Source organism: Astatotilapia calliptera, chromosome 3, assembly GCF_964374335.1.
Source record: "Astatotilapia calliptera chromosome 3, fAstCal68.1, whole genome shotgun sequence".
Classification (NCBI taxonomy): Eukaryota; Metazoa; Chordata; class Actinopteri; order Cichliformes; family Cichlidae; genus Astatotilapia; species Astatotilapia calliptera.
This window is the reverse complement of record NC_137424.1, coordinates 84,832,870-84,849,608: the sequence shown is the minus strand read 5'-3', so window position 1 is coordinate 84,849,608 and position 16,739 is coordinate 84,832,870. Positions and strand designations below refer to the sequence as shown.

The 16,739-nt window shown below is 42.9% G+C and overlaps 1 protein-coding gene across 1 annotated transcript in view; it reads left to right on the top strand.

Moving 5' to 3' along the window:
* Positions 1-12,999: 12,999 nt before the first annotated feature.
* The window catches only part of LOC113029860 (NACHT, LRR and PYD domains-containing protein 12-like), a 153,558-nt gene continuing 149,818 nt past the window's right edge, over positions 13,000-16,739 (top strand). Inside the window, exon 1 of the mRNA XM_080299531.1 lies at positions 13,000-13,049. The gene's annotated coding sequence lies outside the window, so the exon portion shown is untranslated. The remainder of the gene's footprint in view (positions 13,050-16,739) is intronic.

Genomic DNA, 16,739 nt, shown 5'->3' with positions numbered 1-16,739 from the left:
CTGAGAGCTCGTCGATTTTACTTGCCAACGATCGCACATTTCCCATCACGATAGACAGCAGACACGGTTTAAACCTCCTCCTCGCTTCGAGCCTCCGCTGTCTCACCGTCACCTTTTTTCTTCTCTTCTGTCCTTGACCTCTGCATCCCCGATGTGTTTTCCTCCAAATTTCAGCTGGTACTTCTGCGGGCACTTCTGCAGGCCTGGCCAGCGAGCCGGCCGGCATCAGGGCGATCAGCTGATCTCTGGAGTAAACAGTCCGTGTGTGTAGGAGATGTGCCGCGGTCCCGTTCCATGATAAAAGTAACAGTTCCACGGCCACCAGAAGAACAAAAACTCTCTCAATCCACATGATTGAGTAAGAGATAGAAAACGGAGGAAAATACAAGTCAGAAAAAAAAAAGAATACGTAAGAAAAAAGAGCTAAACTAAGAGAAAAGCAGGAGCGACTGTAACAGGCTGCACGCTGGTTGGCGCATGCGCACTATATAGTCGTAACGTATCTCCTGTTAAAGAGTTAAATGTGCGTTCTCCATCTCTGTCCTCTCACAGCTCGCCGTACACCAACTCCAGCTGTGGTAACCATGGCTGTGCCCATCAACACGCTGAAGCTGAGACGCCACCCGTCACTATGGCGACTCCAATAGGGTTACCTGTCAGCTGTGGACGCATGAAAGGAAAACAGCAGAAACACAGACATGTTTACTGGAACATTTCCTATTGACAGCTTTATGGAAAAGTGGGTTTAAACACTTTTATATTTATTACTTTGTTTATTTATGGATTTATTGTGAAAGGAATTTCAAAGGTTTAATTTGACCTTTCCCCTGTTCGACTGGAGACGAATGGATGGTGCTTTCTTTGTTGAATAAAACTCTACACACATCTTAAACCACCCTCGCCTCAGCAAAACAATGACTCATCTTAAATCTAACCAACCACAGACTCCAAATCTAAAAAACAAACGGTGAAAGAAAACAGGGACTTTAACCAGAGAAGTACTCACTCAGACACTGTTGACTTAATGGTATTCCTTATCTGCAGCTGGACTTTAGTCTGAATTACACTGAAACTGTCAATTTCATTTACTTTTCCTGTTTTAAAGCTATCAGGCTGCTTTGTGGCTCACTCAATACTAAACTAAGATACTTTCAGTGTGAATCATTTGCAGGAACACAGGCAGGATTTAAAGTGCAGAACTTTACAGTCTCTGTCTCAAAGTTGGTCTGAACATGCTAACAGCTCTTTGTTTTTTTCAGTTTTCACTGGTTTGATGTAATGAAAGAAATTTTAAAGAAGCAGACGATTGTTGTTATTTTAGTTCTATAGTTTTTATAAATCGTGGTGTGGATCTAAGTCAACATAAATAAGATAATACAGCACTTTGATGGTTGCCTTTGTATTTTCCCAGCAGTGCTCAGGTTGGTTCTTGGCTACATTTACATACAGATGTTAATGTGTTCAGCAGCTGGACTCATCTGAGGAAGGAACATTGGAAAGGTGCTCAGTGCACAACTGCATCACTAATTTTATGTAAGACCCTGTGTTTTATTGTATTTATATGTTTTTAACATTTGACTTAAACACTTTTGGGAAGGATGGAAATGTTTTCAGAAGTTTTTCCTTCTGTCCGACTGTAGTACACACAACACTGCGTCTCCCCCCATTATCACAGTTCCTCAGGCTGGTGATGAGCGCCCCCTGGTGTCACAGTGTTGATGACGTCATGCACAGTGAAACATAAACAGTGTCTGTTAATAAAAAATCATGTGTCCATTCTCATGTTTGCATCATGTTTCTGTAAAATCATCAGCTGCTTCTGAACCTTCTTCATTGTTTGACTCATTCCAACAGCTGTGAGCTGTGATGGAGTCAGAGCAGCTTCATCACTGACGTTCAGGTGAAGCTGAACTTAGTGAACTGTAGAAATGATCAGGTTGTGTTCTGGTTGGATGTGTAAAATAGTTCTGTGTGAGGTCGCGCTTGGTCAAACAATTGATTTTAATGAATACACGCGTGGGAAGACCAGCTCCGTTCGCAGACAGGGCTGATCTCCGACTTCATCAAAGCATAAACAGATATTTTATACCATCAGGACTTAAATTTAATGACACCCCCTCAACGTCAGATCCATTTCATACATAGGTCAGATCAAAACCACAATGACTTTTAACAAAGTTTAAAAAGAACATTGTCTTCGTCTTCACGGCAGGTACTTCCTGTCACTGCCGAGCGCTTATCGTCTTGACACATCAGCAGCAGTTCTGCGACAAACTGCTCTTTTGCAACCCCGACTAGCTCCTGACCTCTCACCAGACAGAGAGACAGAAGCCACTCTCATATATGTAATACTCTGGCACAGCTGGCTGCCAGCAGAGTCGCAAGCCACCCAAAACTTGATCCCAAACTTGTCAGGTTTACTTGCAATATTCTGGAGGAAACAGCACCGAGTCTTTGATGGGAAAAGCTGTTCATCAACGGTGATATGTAGACCAGGGTTGTAGCACGTGATGCAGTTGGTGACCAATGATCCCCACACACTGGAAATTGCAGCGAACTTATCAGTCTTTGGTCAAAGGAGCTTGCAAAGAAAAGCGTCTGGACTTCTTTAAGTTGCTTGAAGACGTTTCACCTCTCATCCGAGAAGCTTCTTCAGTTCTAAGGTCAAATGGTGGAGAGTCCCAGATATAAACCTAGTGGGAGTGACCCCCCACAGAGGGACAAAAGGACCCCTGATGATCCTCTAATCACCTGAGCCAAGGTGTGAAACTGGGTGTGGGACCCAATGAGCCAGAGTTTTGGGTGAGCTCATTGTGAAACCTGGCCCCACCTTATCATGCGAATTCCTGAGGTCAGCTGGCCCAGGATGTGAGTGGGCGTTAAGGCGTCTGGGGAGGGATCTCAAAACTGGATTATAGATGGCAGAGAGTTGGTGTCGTAAACCCCGCCTCTGTTCAAAGATGGCCGCTCACAGTGGACATAGATGCTTCTTTCACTCCTATTTCAAACCATCTGTCCTCTCTGTCCTCTCTGTCCTTAAAGCTTAGCTAAAAGCCTACCAGCCATTTGGCTGCTCTCCGGGTTTTAAAGGTAGAAAGGTAGAAGCCTGGGACTCCTAGTGTTAAGAAAATATTGAGTCTTTCAGAAAATCTTGAAAATGAAATGAAACAGCTGACAGCCGAGAAGTCGCGGTTCCTGGACGAGTCCTACCAACATGCTGTCAGACTGGAGCAGATCGCTCTGAAAGCGGATTCAGCGTCCACTATGGTCCACTTGGACTTCCTGATTGAAAAGATGAAGCAGAAAGGAGACACAGAGAAGGTCCAGAAACTGGAGGAGATGAGAAGATGAGTGGACGAAGGAGCCAAAGCACATGTTGGTACGAGCTTCAACAAACTCCATCAGCTGTCAGAAACATTGGGAGATCCTTCCCCTGCTGTCAAACAAGTAAAGAAGCATCAGGCAGCAGTGTAGATGCTTTTCCCCGATACTCTCTATGCTACATGTTCAGATGCACACCACATGTTTGTTTGTTCTTTCTAACAGATGGCACACTACTATTAATAAACACCAGTTATTTATTGATTACTGATCAGCACTGACATCTCTACTCAGAGAGAGCTTCATAATGTTTTCATGTTAAGGAGAAGTGACAGTGCCTCAGTGTTTGTGTCAGGAAGAGCAGTTTTATGCATCTGACATCAAGTCTGTACCAAATACAACATGTGGCTCCAGATGTTTGTCACCATCCTGGGTCATGTGACCCAGCATTAAGCGTTTATTGTTGTATTTGTGATTTCTTAGGTATATTTAAAGGATGTTAAATTTTAGTATTATTAACAGGTTGCCTTTCAGTCTAGTTTAGGTTATTCTATGTATTCTTAGTTATGAGTGTGTTGGTAGTATATTACATGGTCTGTCTTGTCCCCAGTGTTTCACTATGTCTGTGTCTAAATCCCCCCTTTCAAGAAACGACTTTCATTAAAATTCTGCCTGGTCCTGTGTCTCTGTAACATAATCCAGAACTTAATAACAAGCTGACATTTTCCTCCTGACACCAACGATCAGCTCAACAGACCCTCATTTTACCTGCATACACTCTGCTCACCTGTCAGCCTACAAGAAACACATGATTTCATCCAGGTTCCTTAAACTTGTATCCAATCTGACTCATCTAATGCTACGTGCTTTATTGATCAGTGTGAGATGTGCACTAGTAGGTTTCTTTGAGACAATCATTGGACTAAAATGAAGGTAGAGCTGATAAGTGTATTTATTGTTTGAGGTCTCTGTAGTGAATTGCTAAATGACTCTCATTCCCAGAATTAATAAAACATTACAAATACACAGCGGTGACGTTTGATATTACCTGAGATTGATTATTTAAGATGATTTATTTTTCAGAATACCCATCAACTGTCTGCGACCATCACCAGTTAATCTGAGTTAATTAAAATCATTGTGGTCTGAAGAACATAATGATGTGTGTCTGCATTTGCACTGGCACAACCTGGAAAGCTTTTTTTGCCAAGGTCTTTAATCAAATATCAGAAACACTGACAAACAGAGACAAACGTTCAATAAAAATGAGGAATCTGCAGAGCCAACATCTGGAACACAGAGAGTGAAAAACATGAATAAAAACCAGTTAACATGGAACACTGGTTTGTCTGGTGCGGCAGCTTTTTACTAGTTGATAAATCACTGACAACCAAAACAAATGAATACTGGCACAAACTGACTCTGAGGCTGTTTCTCAATATGTGGACTTGTGTTCTCGTGGACTCGTGATACATCATCACTTACAGACCAAGTACTGCTCCAGTTCAACCATCAAGCCAAGTACGCTCAAAATTCCCGGATGTGGTCTCGCTAATCCTTTTTTATCGAGCATGCTAAATATCCCAGAATGCATTTTGTCCAAAACTCAGACGCGTCAATGGTGGAGCTAAAAACTTTTAAATATTACTCTTCCTGGGTCACAAAATCAACTTTTAAGATATTTACAGGTGAGAATGTAGCTGTGTAAACTTCAAATATTGCAATTTATATTTAATTGTGTTGTAGATTGCAGTGTTTTGTGTTGTTTCACTTTAAATTTGTTTAAAAGGAAAAGGCTGAAAATTTCAATAGTTAAAAGCTGAACTGTGAATAGTTGGTTATTGTAATATATGATTTATTTATTACATTTTATGTGGAGTGAATAAATAAAAATATATTTACGGTGGCCCCCACAGACAAAGCACGTACAAACTCCAAAACACGTACAAAACACAACAGAAGTGCTCCAGGATGCTAGGGGGCAGTGTTGAGCTTTTTTACCTAGTGGCTAAACAATCCAGGAAGTACCAACGACCGGATTTGGTGTGTGGTAGTAGCAGGTAAATGAACATTTTTTAAAAATTATTTGAATATATATGAGTGCCTATGTATAAATACACAAACAATACACACATGCTTTCAACTGTGTAATTTAAGTGATCTAGGTAGCTCTGCTTTGGAAGTTCAGTTAACGCTAGAAATGTGTTTTGGAGTTTGTACGTGCTTTGTCTCTGGGGGCCACCGCATATATTTATATATAAACATATAAATAAAACCACATTTTTTACATTAGTAATTCCTTTTGTGCATAATTTTATATTATTGTTAATAATAAATAAATTAAAGCTGGTACGGAGCCGAAAGAGCCGGTTCCCTAAAAAGAGCCGGAAATCCCATCACTAATGACATGGAGTAAAGGAGAGAGAGGGAGAGTTAGCTATGGTGTGTTGGGGGAGGGGTGACACAGGCTGCAGCTCTGGGAAAAAGCTGCTCTTTAGTCTGTTTGTGTGGGTTCTGATTGGCCTGTATCTCTTCCCTGATGGGAGGGGTACAAAAAGTCTGTGACCTGGATGGGTTGGGCCCTTGATGATGCAGCTAGCTGGCTTCTGCAAACAGCTAGCATAGACCGTGTGGAGCAGGGGTGCCCAATCCAGGTCCTCGAGAGCTACCGTCCTGCAGCTTTTAGATGCATCCCTACTCCAACACAGCTGAATCAAATGGTTTGATCTCTTCAGCATGCCATCATGTTTGGCAAAGGCCTGATAACAAGCCATTCATTTGATTCAGGTGTGTGGGAACAAGGATGCATCTAAAAGCTGCAGGACGGTAGCTCTCGAGGACCGGGATTGGGCACCCCTGATGTGGAGATTCGGGAGTTTGGTTCCAATGATCTCCTGGGCAGTTTGACGGTCTGGGTCAGAGTTCGACGGTTTCCTGCAGTGCAGCTGAAGCACCACACTGTGATGCAGTGACAGAGGATGCTTTCTGCTGTGCTCCTGTAATAGTTTACTAAGAGCCTGGTCGGCACATTTTCTTTTTTAAGTTTCCTTAGGAAGAAAAGTCTCTGCTGTGCTTTCTTCACTGAGTGGGATGTGTTAATAGTCCATGTGAGATCTTTTGTTATGTGTAGGCCCAGGAATTTAATGCCATTCATCCTCAACTTCCTCACCATGTATGTGGAGGGGTGGTCGTGTTGTTTTCTTGGCTCTTCTGTCTCTACAACCATCTCCTTTGTTTCGGCAGTGTTCAGAACCAGCTCGTTGTTTCCACACCCTCTGATTAGATGTTGGACGTCCTCTCTGCAGTGAGACTCGCTGTTGTCTGATATCCTTCCCACTATTGTAGTGTCATCAGCAAACTTCACTGTGGTGTTAGAAGAGGAGTGGATGGGTTTGAATAGAGTGAAAAGAGCTGGACTGAGAACGCAGCCCTGCGGGACTCCTGTGTTCATGGTGATAGCAGATGATGTAAGGCTGCCCACCCTGACCTTCTGTGGCCTGTTTGTGAGGAAATCCAAGATCCATGAGCAGAGTGTGGTGGTTAGTCCCAGGTCATTCAGCTCGTTTACAAGTTTGTGTGGCACAATGGTAATGGTAAATGGACTGGTTCTTATATAGCGCTTTTCCACTCTTCTGAGCACTCAAAGCGCTTTACACAACTTGTGCATTCACCCATTCGCACAACCACAACTGACATTCATACACATTCATACTCCGATGAATGCATCGGAGAGCAATTTCGGGTTAGTATCTTGCCCAAGGATATTTGGCATGCAGACTAGGGGAAGCCGGGAATCGAACCACCAACCTTCCGATCAGTAGATGACCTACCACCTGAGCTACAGCCACCCATGGTGGTGTTAAATGGCGAGCTGAAGTCTACAAATAGCATCCTAACATATGTATTGGGATGCTCCAGATGAGTCAGGCTGGTGTGAAGTGTGATTGAGACTGCATCCTCTGTTGATCTGTTCCTGCAGTAAACTGTAGGCTGTCCAGGTCAGCAGGGATGTTGGTGTGTGGAAGAACGAGTCTCTCAAACACTTCATGGTCATTGGTGTCAGAGCGACCGGGCGACAGTCATTCAGACATTTTACTGACTGTCTTTTGGGCACAGGAATGATGGTAGTTGATGTGAGGCATGTTGGGACTACAGCCTGCTGCAGAGACAGATTGAAGATGTTGGTGAACACCCCGGCAGCTGGTGGGCACATGACTTCAGCGTGCGTCCTGAACCCTGTCTAGTCCTTTCATCATCTGTTCTTCTTTAAACAGCTGACTCTTGTTGAGATGAAATTATTTGAAATGCTTCAGTTCTCTGCTTTATATGAACTAAAATGCCACGTAACCATATATTGTAGTATTAAGTGGACACGGCCCTGAAAATAAAGGCATCAGGCTACGTGTCCTTGGGGGCTAGAAGGCTGTAGACTCTCGCTTGCCTGGGAGAAAGTAGATAACAGGGAGCATCTTCTAGTGGAAAGTTACTGGGACACTGTTGTTTAGACTAGAATGAGCTGGGAATAAAGACTGTTAGGGGTGTGTCACCATGCAGGACGCATCTCCCTTCCAGAAGTAACTTTGTGAGAGAATAAAGTGTGAAAGGGTCGACTGAGCAGTGTTTTGTCTTCCATCGGCTGAAGGATCAGAAGAACTCTGTGAAGTGTTGATATTTAACACTCTAAATTAAATCTGACAATAAAATATCTGCATTTAAGAGGAACCATTTTCAGCAGAAACAGTGTGTTAATACGTGGAGATCCTGAATGCTGCTCTAACAATGATCAGATTAGATGTTCAGTTCTCTTCCAAACCCCTGCTGTCTATTGTTTGATTGTCCACTCAAATAAAAATCAAAGCCTTCTAACATCTGTTTGTTTGTATTCAGGCATACATGTGGAACAGGCTTTCTGTGCTATTACTGCCACAAATGTCAGTGCACTGGGGGAAACAGCGCCCCCTGTTGGTGTGGCCGGTTAGTCGAGGCTGGCTGCAGAAATGACTGTCAGTCTGCTGAAGCTACACCAGAGTGTGCTATGTGGAGTGGTGAAGCCATTTGTACTGAGCCCACACTGTTATATTTCCACTCAGGAAATAAATCTGCACAGATTCCTTGTGTTCTTTCCCCGTCGTGGGATCAATAAAGTCTTATCTTATCTCTTCTTTAAAAATGCAACACAACGCAGAGCTGAGGAGTTTATTTGGGCCTGTTACAGTCGGCTGAAGCACAAACTGCTTACACATGTGACCATTGTTTTGTGTGAACCTTTGAAGTACAGACTAGTGTAACTGAATATTGAGAAAGAGCCGCGTCAGTAAATCCAGAAGCTTTTTACCATCTAAAGAAGTCTTTGTGCTGCTGCAGATGTCAGTAAATCTGACCCTGAATGTTTCTAACTCAAAGCTGATGTTTCCCAGGCTGCTCTCCTTTGAATGAGCTGCAGAGATCAGCAGGGGGACAACATGTGCTGAGAGAAGATTCACTGAAGAGGTTACTGATAGAAGACACGAGGTTCAAATGCAGCCTGTGTTTGAAGCACAAAGGAGACGCCTGCTGGAGCAGCTGGAGTCCTGCACACACTCTTCACTATACAAACACCTCCTACAACAGGGGTGTCAAACTCCAGGCCTCCAGGCCGGTGTCCTGCAGGTTTTAGATAACATCCTGGGTCAACACACCTGAATCAAATGATCAGTTCATTGACAGGCCTCTGGAGAACTTCATCACATGTTGAGGGTGTAATTTAGCCTTTAAATCAGCTGTGTTGGATCAAGGACACATCTAAAACCTGCAGGACACCGGCCCTCGAGGCCTGGAGTTCCACACCTGTGTCCTACAACATCCACTCTGACTGCTGTGTTTGTGGAAACACTCCAACACACACCGCTTCACATATGAACGTGTGTGTGAAACACTGCTGACATTAAACATGAGGGAGGATTGATTCACAAACACACAACAACATTTACACACACGTGACCTCTGCAGGACGACACACGCCTGATTGAATGATTTTCATTCACTGCTGTTTCTGTACAAAGCAACACTTTGTTTCTATTCTGAGTCACTTTGTTTGTTGGATTTCAGTCGCTTTCTGCTTTAATTCATGTTAGAATCAAATGTTTTCCACTTCCTGTTTGCTGAAGTGGATTTTCAGCTGGTTCCAAACCAAAGGCTTGTTTTAAAGAGACAGTTTCACTGGGATTGAGGGGACGACGTGTTTGCAGTTTCTAAAGAGTTCATGTTGCTAACAGCTCAGCGCTCTGCAGCAGACGCAGGCTGGACTTTAAAATGAACGGGACCATCTGCAGACCAGGTCCAGCAGGGCTTCCACAGATCCTGTTAGAAAACGTGCTTTTCATTTGCTGCAGCCACAGAAGCTGATGAAGATTTCAAATATCATCCCAAAGAAAACTCCAAACTAGTCCAGTCATTCACAGTGTGCAGGAATATTGATGGTCCTACTGGGAGCAGCACCAGTATAAATGTCCCACATGTTTTATAGGATAAAGGAATTCCTCTGGGTCAGTGGAAGAGAAGGCAGCAGATGGAGCTGCTTACAGCTCAGATACCAAACACATGGTCTCCATCATTAGATAGATTTAGAGTATATTAGGTGAACTTTATTTATCCCTCGGGTGGTCCGGTTTAAAGGGAGTTTTCCCTTCCCACTGTCGCCAGAGTGCTGCTCATAGGGGGCATATGATTGTTGGGTTTTTCTCTGTATCTACTGTAAAATATAAAGCGCCTTGAAGCGACTGCTGTTGTGATTTGGCAATATCCAAATAAAATTGAATTGAATACTGAACATGTCACACCTTAAACACCATGGGATCCACTCTCAGTGTTGTGATTTCCATCCACAAATAAAGATGCTGCCGGCTGAGTTGGTTTGAGCTGTGACTCGTCCCCAATAAGCCAAACTGAGCCTACTTGTGTTTGTGTGTTTATTTCAAAACACAAGTAAACTTTTCACTTTCATTCAAACCAAAAAGCACATCTGGTCCTCTCCTAAACTTCTCCCGAACAAATACAGGCGTAGTCGGAAAGTAGTGATGGCCCGCTTGAAGCTGGCGCTCCGGAGCGTGTGTCGAAAAAAACAACACACTGGTTCAGAAGCACTGTGTCGAGGCTTGTTTCGTTTGGCAAAAGTCACGTGACCAGTGACGTCCGAAGCTTCATTACGCACGTAACCGCTTCGGTACCTGATTCAAACGGATATAAGGAAGTGAATCATCCACGGGATTCGTGGAGTGTGCTGATGGTGACAGAGAGCGACGAGGTGATCATTCCACTGACAGATATGGAGCCAGCGAGGAAGAGAGGACGTTCTGGCGTGTGGGAATATTTTGAGTTGATTTTGCTCAATTCATTTTATCTGCCGAAGTGAAAAACTTGAAATGTCCAAAATCATGTTTTCATAATGTAAATATCATTACAGCATATGACTTTAGGAACACTTCCATGTGAATTAAAGCTAATGAAGACTACAACAATGTATTTGACACTATACGTACATTACATTGCTACAGTTTAGAAAATCATTTTGTTTATTGTTGTTAGGTGATAGTCTGCAGGACCCAGGAATACCTGCATATCTACCAGCTTGCCGTGTAGTTCCTGCACTCCACAGCCTCTTCTGTTCCATGCAAGTGGATTTTCTCCAGGGCAGGAGAAACTATTTCTAAGAAAAGAAACAGACTCAGCCAGCGCACAGTAACACTAATCCTCTTTTTAAATGTAAATAACAAAAGGGCTACCTGACATAGAGCATGTTTTTACTTTGCAAGTTCTTGATTAGGGGTGGGTTTTGATTATCGCCTTTCTGATTACAATCCATGCTAAATTTCATAACTCTCTGTTTACATCTCTAATTAAGTCTCACATGTGTCAGCTTTCTTTTAATAGATACGAAATTATGGATATATACTGATACATGACCAGAATTGTAATATTTCTGACTGAGGCAAAACTTTCCAGATTCCAATCAAATTGAATCGGATCCTGTATCGAATCAAAATGATTCTACAAATCAGTGACGATGCAGCCGTACTCAGCTTCCTAAGCATTTTCCCTTTCCAGTTCACAATCAATCCCACCCCTAGGTCAAAAATATGTATAGGACAATTGGCCTCATCTAATATTTTGTATGAACCTGTCCAGCTGTGATTAAATGACAAGTAGATGGAGGCAGGACTTCACAGCAGGGGCATACTCCATAATGTGCTGTGCATTCTCATATGTATATTATATATATTGCTCACTTATTGTATTTACCAACATAAAGGAGTTATGAGCAAAGAAAGGCCACACCATAGTGCATGTTTAAATAGGGAAAGTTTATTGATCAAAATGTATTACGCAGATACGCATTACATTTTTTCAGCCCCCCAATCGTGAAACAAAACCAATTACATGTTCAAAGCAACGGAACGGTGGCCCAATATCAGAGAGAACTCCACTCTTGAGTGAGCAGCGATGATTGAGCAGTCCGTTTTATTTTGCAGATTCAAGCTGCTCTTCTAAATATTCGCCACCAGATGTCACCGGAGAGGACTGTGTTGAAAAGCTTCGAGTAATGAACCGTTTTTCAATACAAGCTTCAGTGCTTCGGAAAGCTTCATTTGGCCATCACTATCGGAAAGCATTCAGTGTGGATAATTTATTTATTCTGCCGGCCTCCCAGGTGCACAAAAAGTTATTTACAAAGAAAATAGAACTGACTTAAGTCAGCACAACAAACATCTATATACAAAACACAGTCTGCATGTTACCCTCTCTGTAACAGCTCACTGGAAAAAAGACAACAGGTGGGCCCTGACCGCCTTCTCTTATACCCCATAGCCCCTCCCACTAGGCGTAATAGTCATCTCTTTATTATTTCTTTTATCAAACCGTCTTTCCCCCTCAGCTTATTTCCCGCTGTATTCCTACAATACATATATGTATATACAGACATTTATGGCCACTTCCAGGCAGCCTACAGTGTTTCACAATAACACCAAACAAACCAAAAGAATAATGCAGTTCACGTGACCCTTCAAGCGGAACACCATACCATCGGCTTGCATAACCCCCGTATAATCGGCGATCACAGCGAGTCTCCGCTACCGGCTTTATTGAAGGTAAGTGGGAAAATATGCTGGCCACCCTCTGCGCTGCTCAAAATATACCTCTCACCCCTTTTTGTTTATCTGCCCGGTCGCCGCAGCCACGGTAATTGTAAAAACTAATGGTGGTGGTGCGTGTATGCGCCCAGATCAGCTGTCGGCGGCTCGGGACGGTGTAACTCCGTCACAGCATCTATGAACTTATATCATTTGAGAATAGGACCACGCCCTCATGCAATCACCTGAGGTGCAGGGAAATCTAAACACCTACGCTACCACTACAAAGACACAAAAGATTCACTTTGGCTCTCACACTCAGTCTGCCCTTTTTATTCATTACTTCAACAGGTTGAAATGAGCTTTGAAGAAACATCAGTTTAGTGCTGAAACATTCAAATGCTGCAGGAAGAAGAACAACAAAGTGATGACATATGTTTGTGTTTTAAACGGGAAAACTAAATCACGACCTGCAAGAGGTTTAGGAATTTCCGAGGTTTATCTGAACGCAGCACAGCGTTTTGATGCTTCCGACTGTCCGCAAACGCCGCATTAGGCTCAAAGTTTACTTTCACTTCCTGAACTTCGTGGAGTGGCGCTTGTTGTTGGTGTGAAGAAACTGTAAGTTTGCTTCGTTTCCTCCTTTAACAGTTTGTCTTTAGGAACTTTACTGTTTGTTCAGCTCATGTTGGATTTATTCACACAACAAACTGTGTGTGTTTCAAATCAAATCAAATCACTTTTATTGTCACATCACATGTGCAGGTACATTGGTACAGCACATGTGAGTGAAATTCTTGTGTGCGAGCTTCAAAAGCAACAGAGTTGTGCAAAATACAATAACGTAAACAAGCAAAATACAAGAATGGCTAATCTGAAACTAATAAATATATGTACAATATATAATAGTATATGCATTTCTGGATGTGTATACTAAATGTTTTCCTACGTGTGTGTGTGTGTGTGTGTGTGTGTGTGTGTGTGTGTGTGTGTGTGTGTATACACATTTTTACAAATTAAATAGAGTAAACAATAATAATTATATAAAATATACAGAGTGAGACATGTGCAAAACAGTGGCATTACTGTACAGTATGGAGTGCATAATGTTGAAGTTCCAGTAGTGAAGCTGAGGTGTCTATGAAGTGTTCAGCAGTCTGATGGCCTGATGGAAGAAGCTGTCTCTCAGTCTGCTGGTACGGGACCGGATGCTGCAGAACCTCCTTCCTGATGGAAGCAGTCTGAACAGTTTATGGCTGGGGTGACTGGAGTCCTTGATGATCCTCCCCGCTTTCCTCAGGCACCGCTTCCTGTAGATGTCTTGGAGGGAGGGAAGCTCACCTCCAATTATCCGTTCAGAGCACCGCACTACTCGCTGGAGAGCTTTGCAGTTGTAGGCGGTGCTGTTGCCATACCAGGTGGTCATGCATCCAGTGAGGATGCTCTCAATGGCACAGTGATAGAAGGTCCTGAGGATGCGGGGGCTCATGCCGAATCTTTTCAGTCTCCTGAGAAAGAAGTTTGTATTGTTTGTATTAAAGTCAGTGTGGGATGTTTTCCTGGCTAACATTAGCTGTGTACTTGTGTCAAGCCAGCCTCCAATTCGAGACTTGCAGTCAAGCCAGCCTCCAGTTTGTTTTACGTTCCCTGTGTATTCAAAGTATTACGGGAATGGATGTGGAAACCGGATTTCAAAATAAAAGCCAACTTCGAGTGAATTAACAGATATGTTAAGAACATAATAACATATAATTTAGGCTTCTTTTTTTTTTTTTACAAACTCTAATGTTAGCTCTATATGACACAGCCTTGTACCCTAATTGTGCCCTGTCATTATCAACGCCATCTTATTTTGGATTTCAAAGTAAAAGCCCTGTGAATCTTCATTTTTGAACTACTCTTTCAATGACTTCATAATGCTCTTAAACATGTTTGGGGTTTGTACAGTAAAAAATATCACATTTTGCCTAATCGGATTTTATGTTTTTTTGTCTGATTTTATATCAGTTGTGCCAGTACAGTTAGTCAAAATGAAAAACTAACTGTAAATTCAAACACTTTATGTTGTGCTGAAAAAAAAAGATACTAAACAAGGCAAAGCAAACAGTTTTTAAAGGTGAAATATAGAGGTCAAATCAAAAGTAGGTAAAAATGGCCAGTTATACCCTGGACCCCAGAGGGTTAAAGCTGAGTAAATGCTGACACCAGACCAGCACCATGATAAACTGAAAGGCTACTGAAATTGAACAGGTCACAAAGTGATGAGCAGTCAGGCTAATTACTTTTTGAGCAATGACCAACACCGATTACAACCAAGAGGAAATACATCTAACATGAACAAACATTGACCCACAACATGCAGTTATTTTGCACAATTGTCTTTCATATGCTGCTCAGTGATGGTTGTCACTGTCAAAGCAGAGCTAGTGAGAGTCAGTAAAACCCACTATTGATCATGTGCCTCATCACAAGTGGGTCAGCGCCCCTCTCTTTCCCTCGAGGGTTTAAATATCTGGGACTCTCCACCATTTGGTTTTAGAACTGCAGAAGCTTCTCAGATGAAACATCTTCAAGAAACTTAAAGAAGTCTCTTTTCGTTTCAAGCTCCTTAGATAACCATGACCTGGATGACTGAGAACCTACAGACATGTTGACCTGGTTTCTAGGTTACATGACAGGTCAGAGGTCACTGACTGTAACTCAGTTACTCCTGTTAATGTCAACTCACTGAGTGTTTGTGGTTTACCTCTCAGACCGACTGAAGTCCACAAGAAGATGATGATGAAGGAAGAGGAGGACAGAGCAGAGTCTGCAGGATCCAGTTGTCCCTCTGTGAGGAGTGACCGGTCCAAAGATAGCAATCCATACTTCAGTGCTGAACCTGGACCAACGAGGTCAGAGAACTGTGATGACTCCTTTACATGTTTTTGTTTTCCTGCATAAACGTGACCTGAAACATCCCGAGATTTTCACAAAGAAAACAATGAAAGAGAAAAGATCCAAATGTTCGACTTGGTCATTTGCTGTTTGAGGACAGTGATGATCATATCTGTGGGGAAAGTGTGACCTGAGTGGGTTCATGTTTGCCTTTAAAGAACAGAGGTGCTCATCTTGAATAGACAGGTTGTTGAGAGACATCAGCTAGAAAAAGCAGAGGAAAGAATATCAAGATTTATTTTCTTGATATTCTGAAAAGAAATAGTGTGAGCGTTCTTGATTATGGAAAAAGTCATTTGGACATTAAAAGAAAGAAGCAGGTGATCAGAGAATGGTAGTTTGTCAGCTGTGCAGTTGGAAGGAGTAAGTCCTGTTGTGGGAGTTTTCCATCTAAATAAAGCCTGCAGACAAACAGTGAAGAAGAAGAAGAAGAAGAAAGCGTACTTTATTGTGAGTGGTAGCTAAGATCCTTTAATAAAAAAAGAAAACCCCGAAACCCAAGCTTGATGCGCAGAGAAAAGCCATCGCAGGGCAGATGATCGGCGAAATCCCTCACTGAGCCTAGCGTGGCCCTCAGTTAAATACCTCTTACAGTAACAATAGGCAATAGACAGCTGTTTTCACACCTTTGGTCTTCCAGATGTGAAAAGTCGTTGGGCTGTTGCCACGTCTCCGGCAAATAGAAAAAGTAAAACTGACGGTCTTTTAGGAGATCCTGGACAAGATGACCTTTGTTCGTGAGCGAACGGATGTTAAGCAGGCCGAAGTTGACGCAAGTACTGTCAGACTGTGTGAGAGTGCTAGGCGACCTGGTCAGGTTAGCCAAAACATTGTGGTCAACAGCCCTGCCAGGGTTCTGTGAATAGTGGCAAGAGGTGGACCAGAGAGATTGTAGTTGCTTAGAATTATCTTGATTAAAATACCATGGATGTAACTTCGGCAAGAGAGGAAAACAATATCCGCATGGAGGTGAAGAACAGCAGGCGGTGGAGCAGCCAGGGAAAAGCAGAGTCGAAGGAGCTCATCAGCTGTGTATTGATGGATTTCAGTACAGGGTTGAAGGATCGATGACACAAGGATCCAGGCCCACACAGACAGTGCATAAATCCTGGGAGGCCACATCATGAACAGGAGCAGAGACACAGATGGGCCGTATGGACACGAATAGAACAGGAATCCATTGGAGGGAGTAGCTGGGATGCCGGGAGAGGATAGCAGTGAGTGGTGATAACAGTAACAGGAGAAAAGGGTAGCAAAACCAAGGGGGCAAGTAGCAGGTAACAAGGTACAAGTAGCAGGAGTAAAGAGCACCAATAGCAATAAAAGTAGCGACATGGTTAGCGATGAATAGTGGGAGCAACTCGCACGAGCATT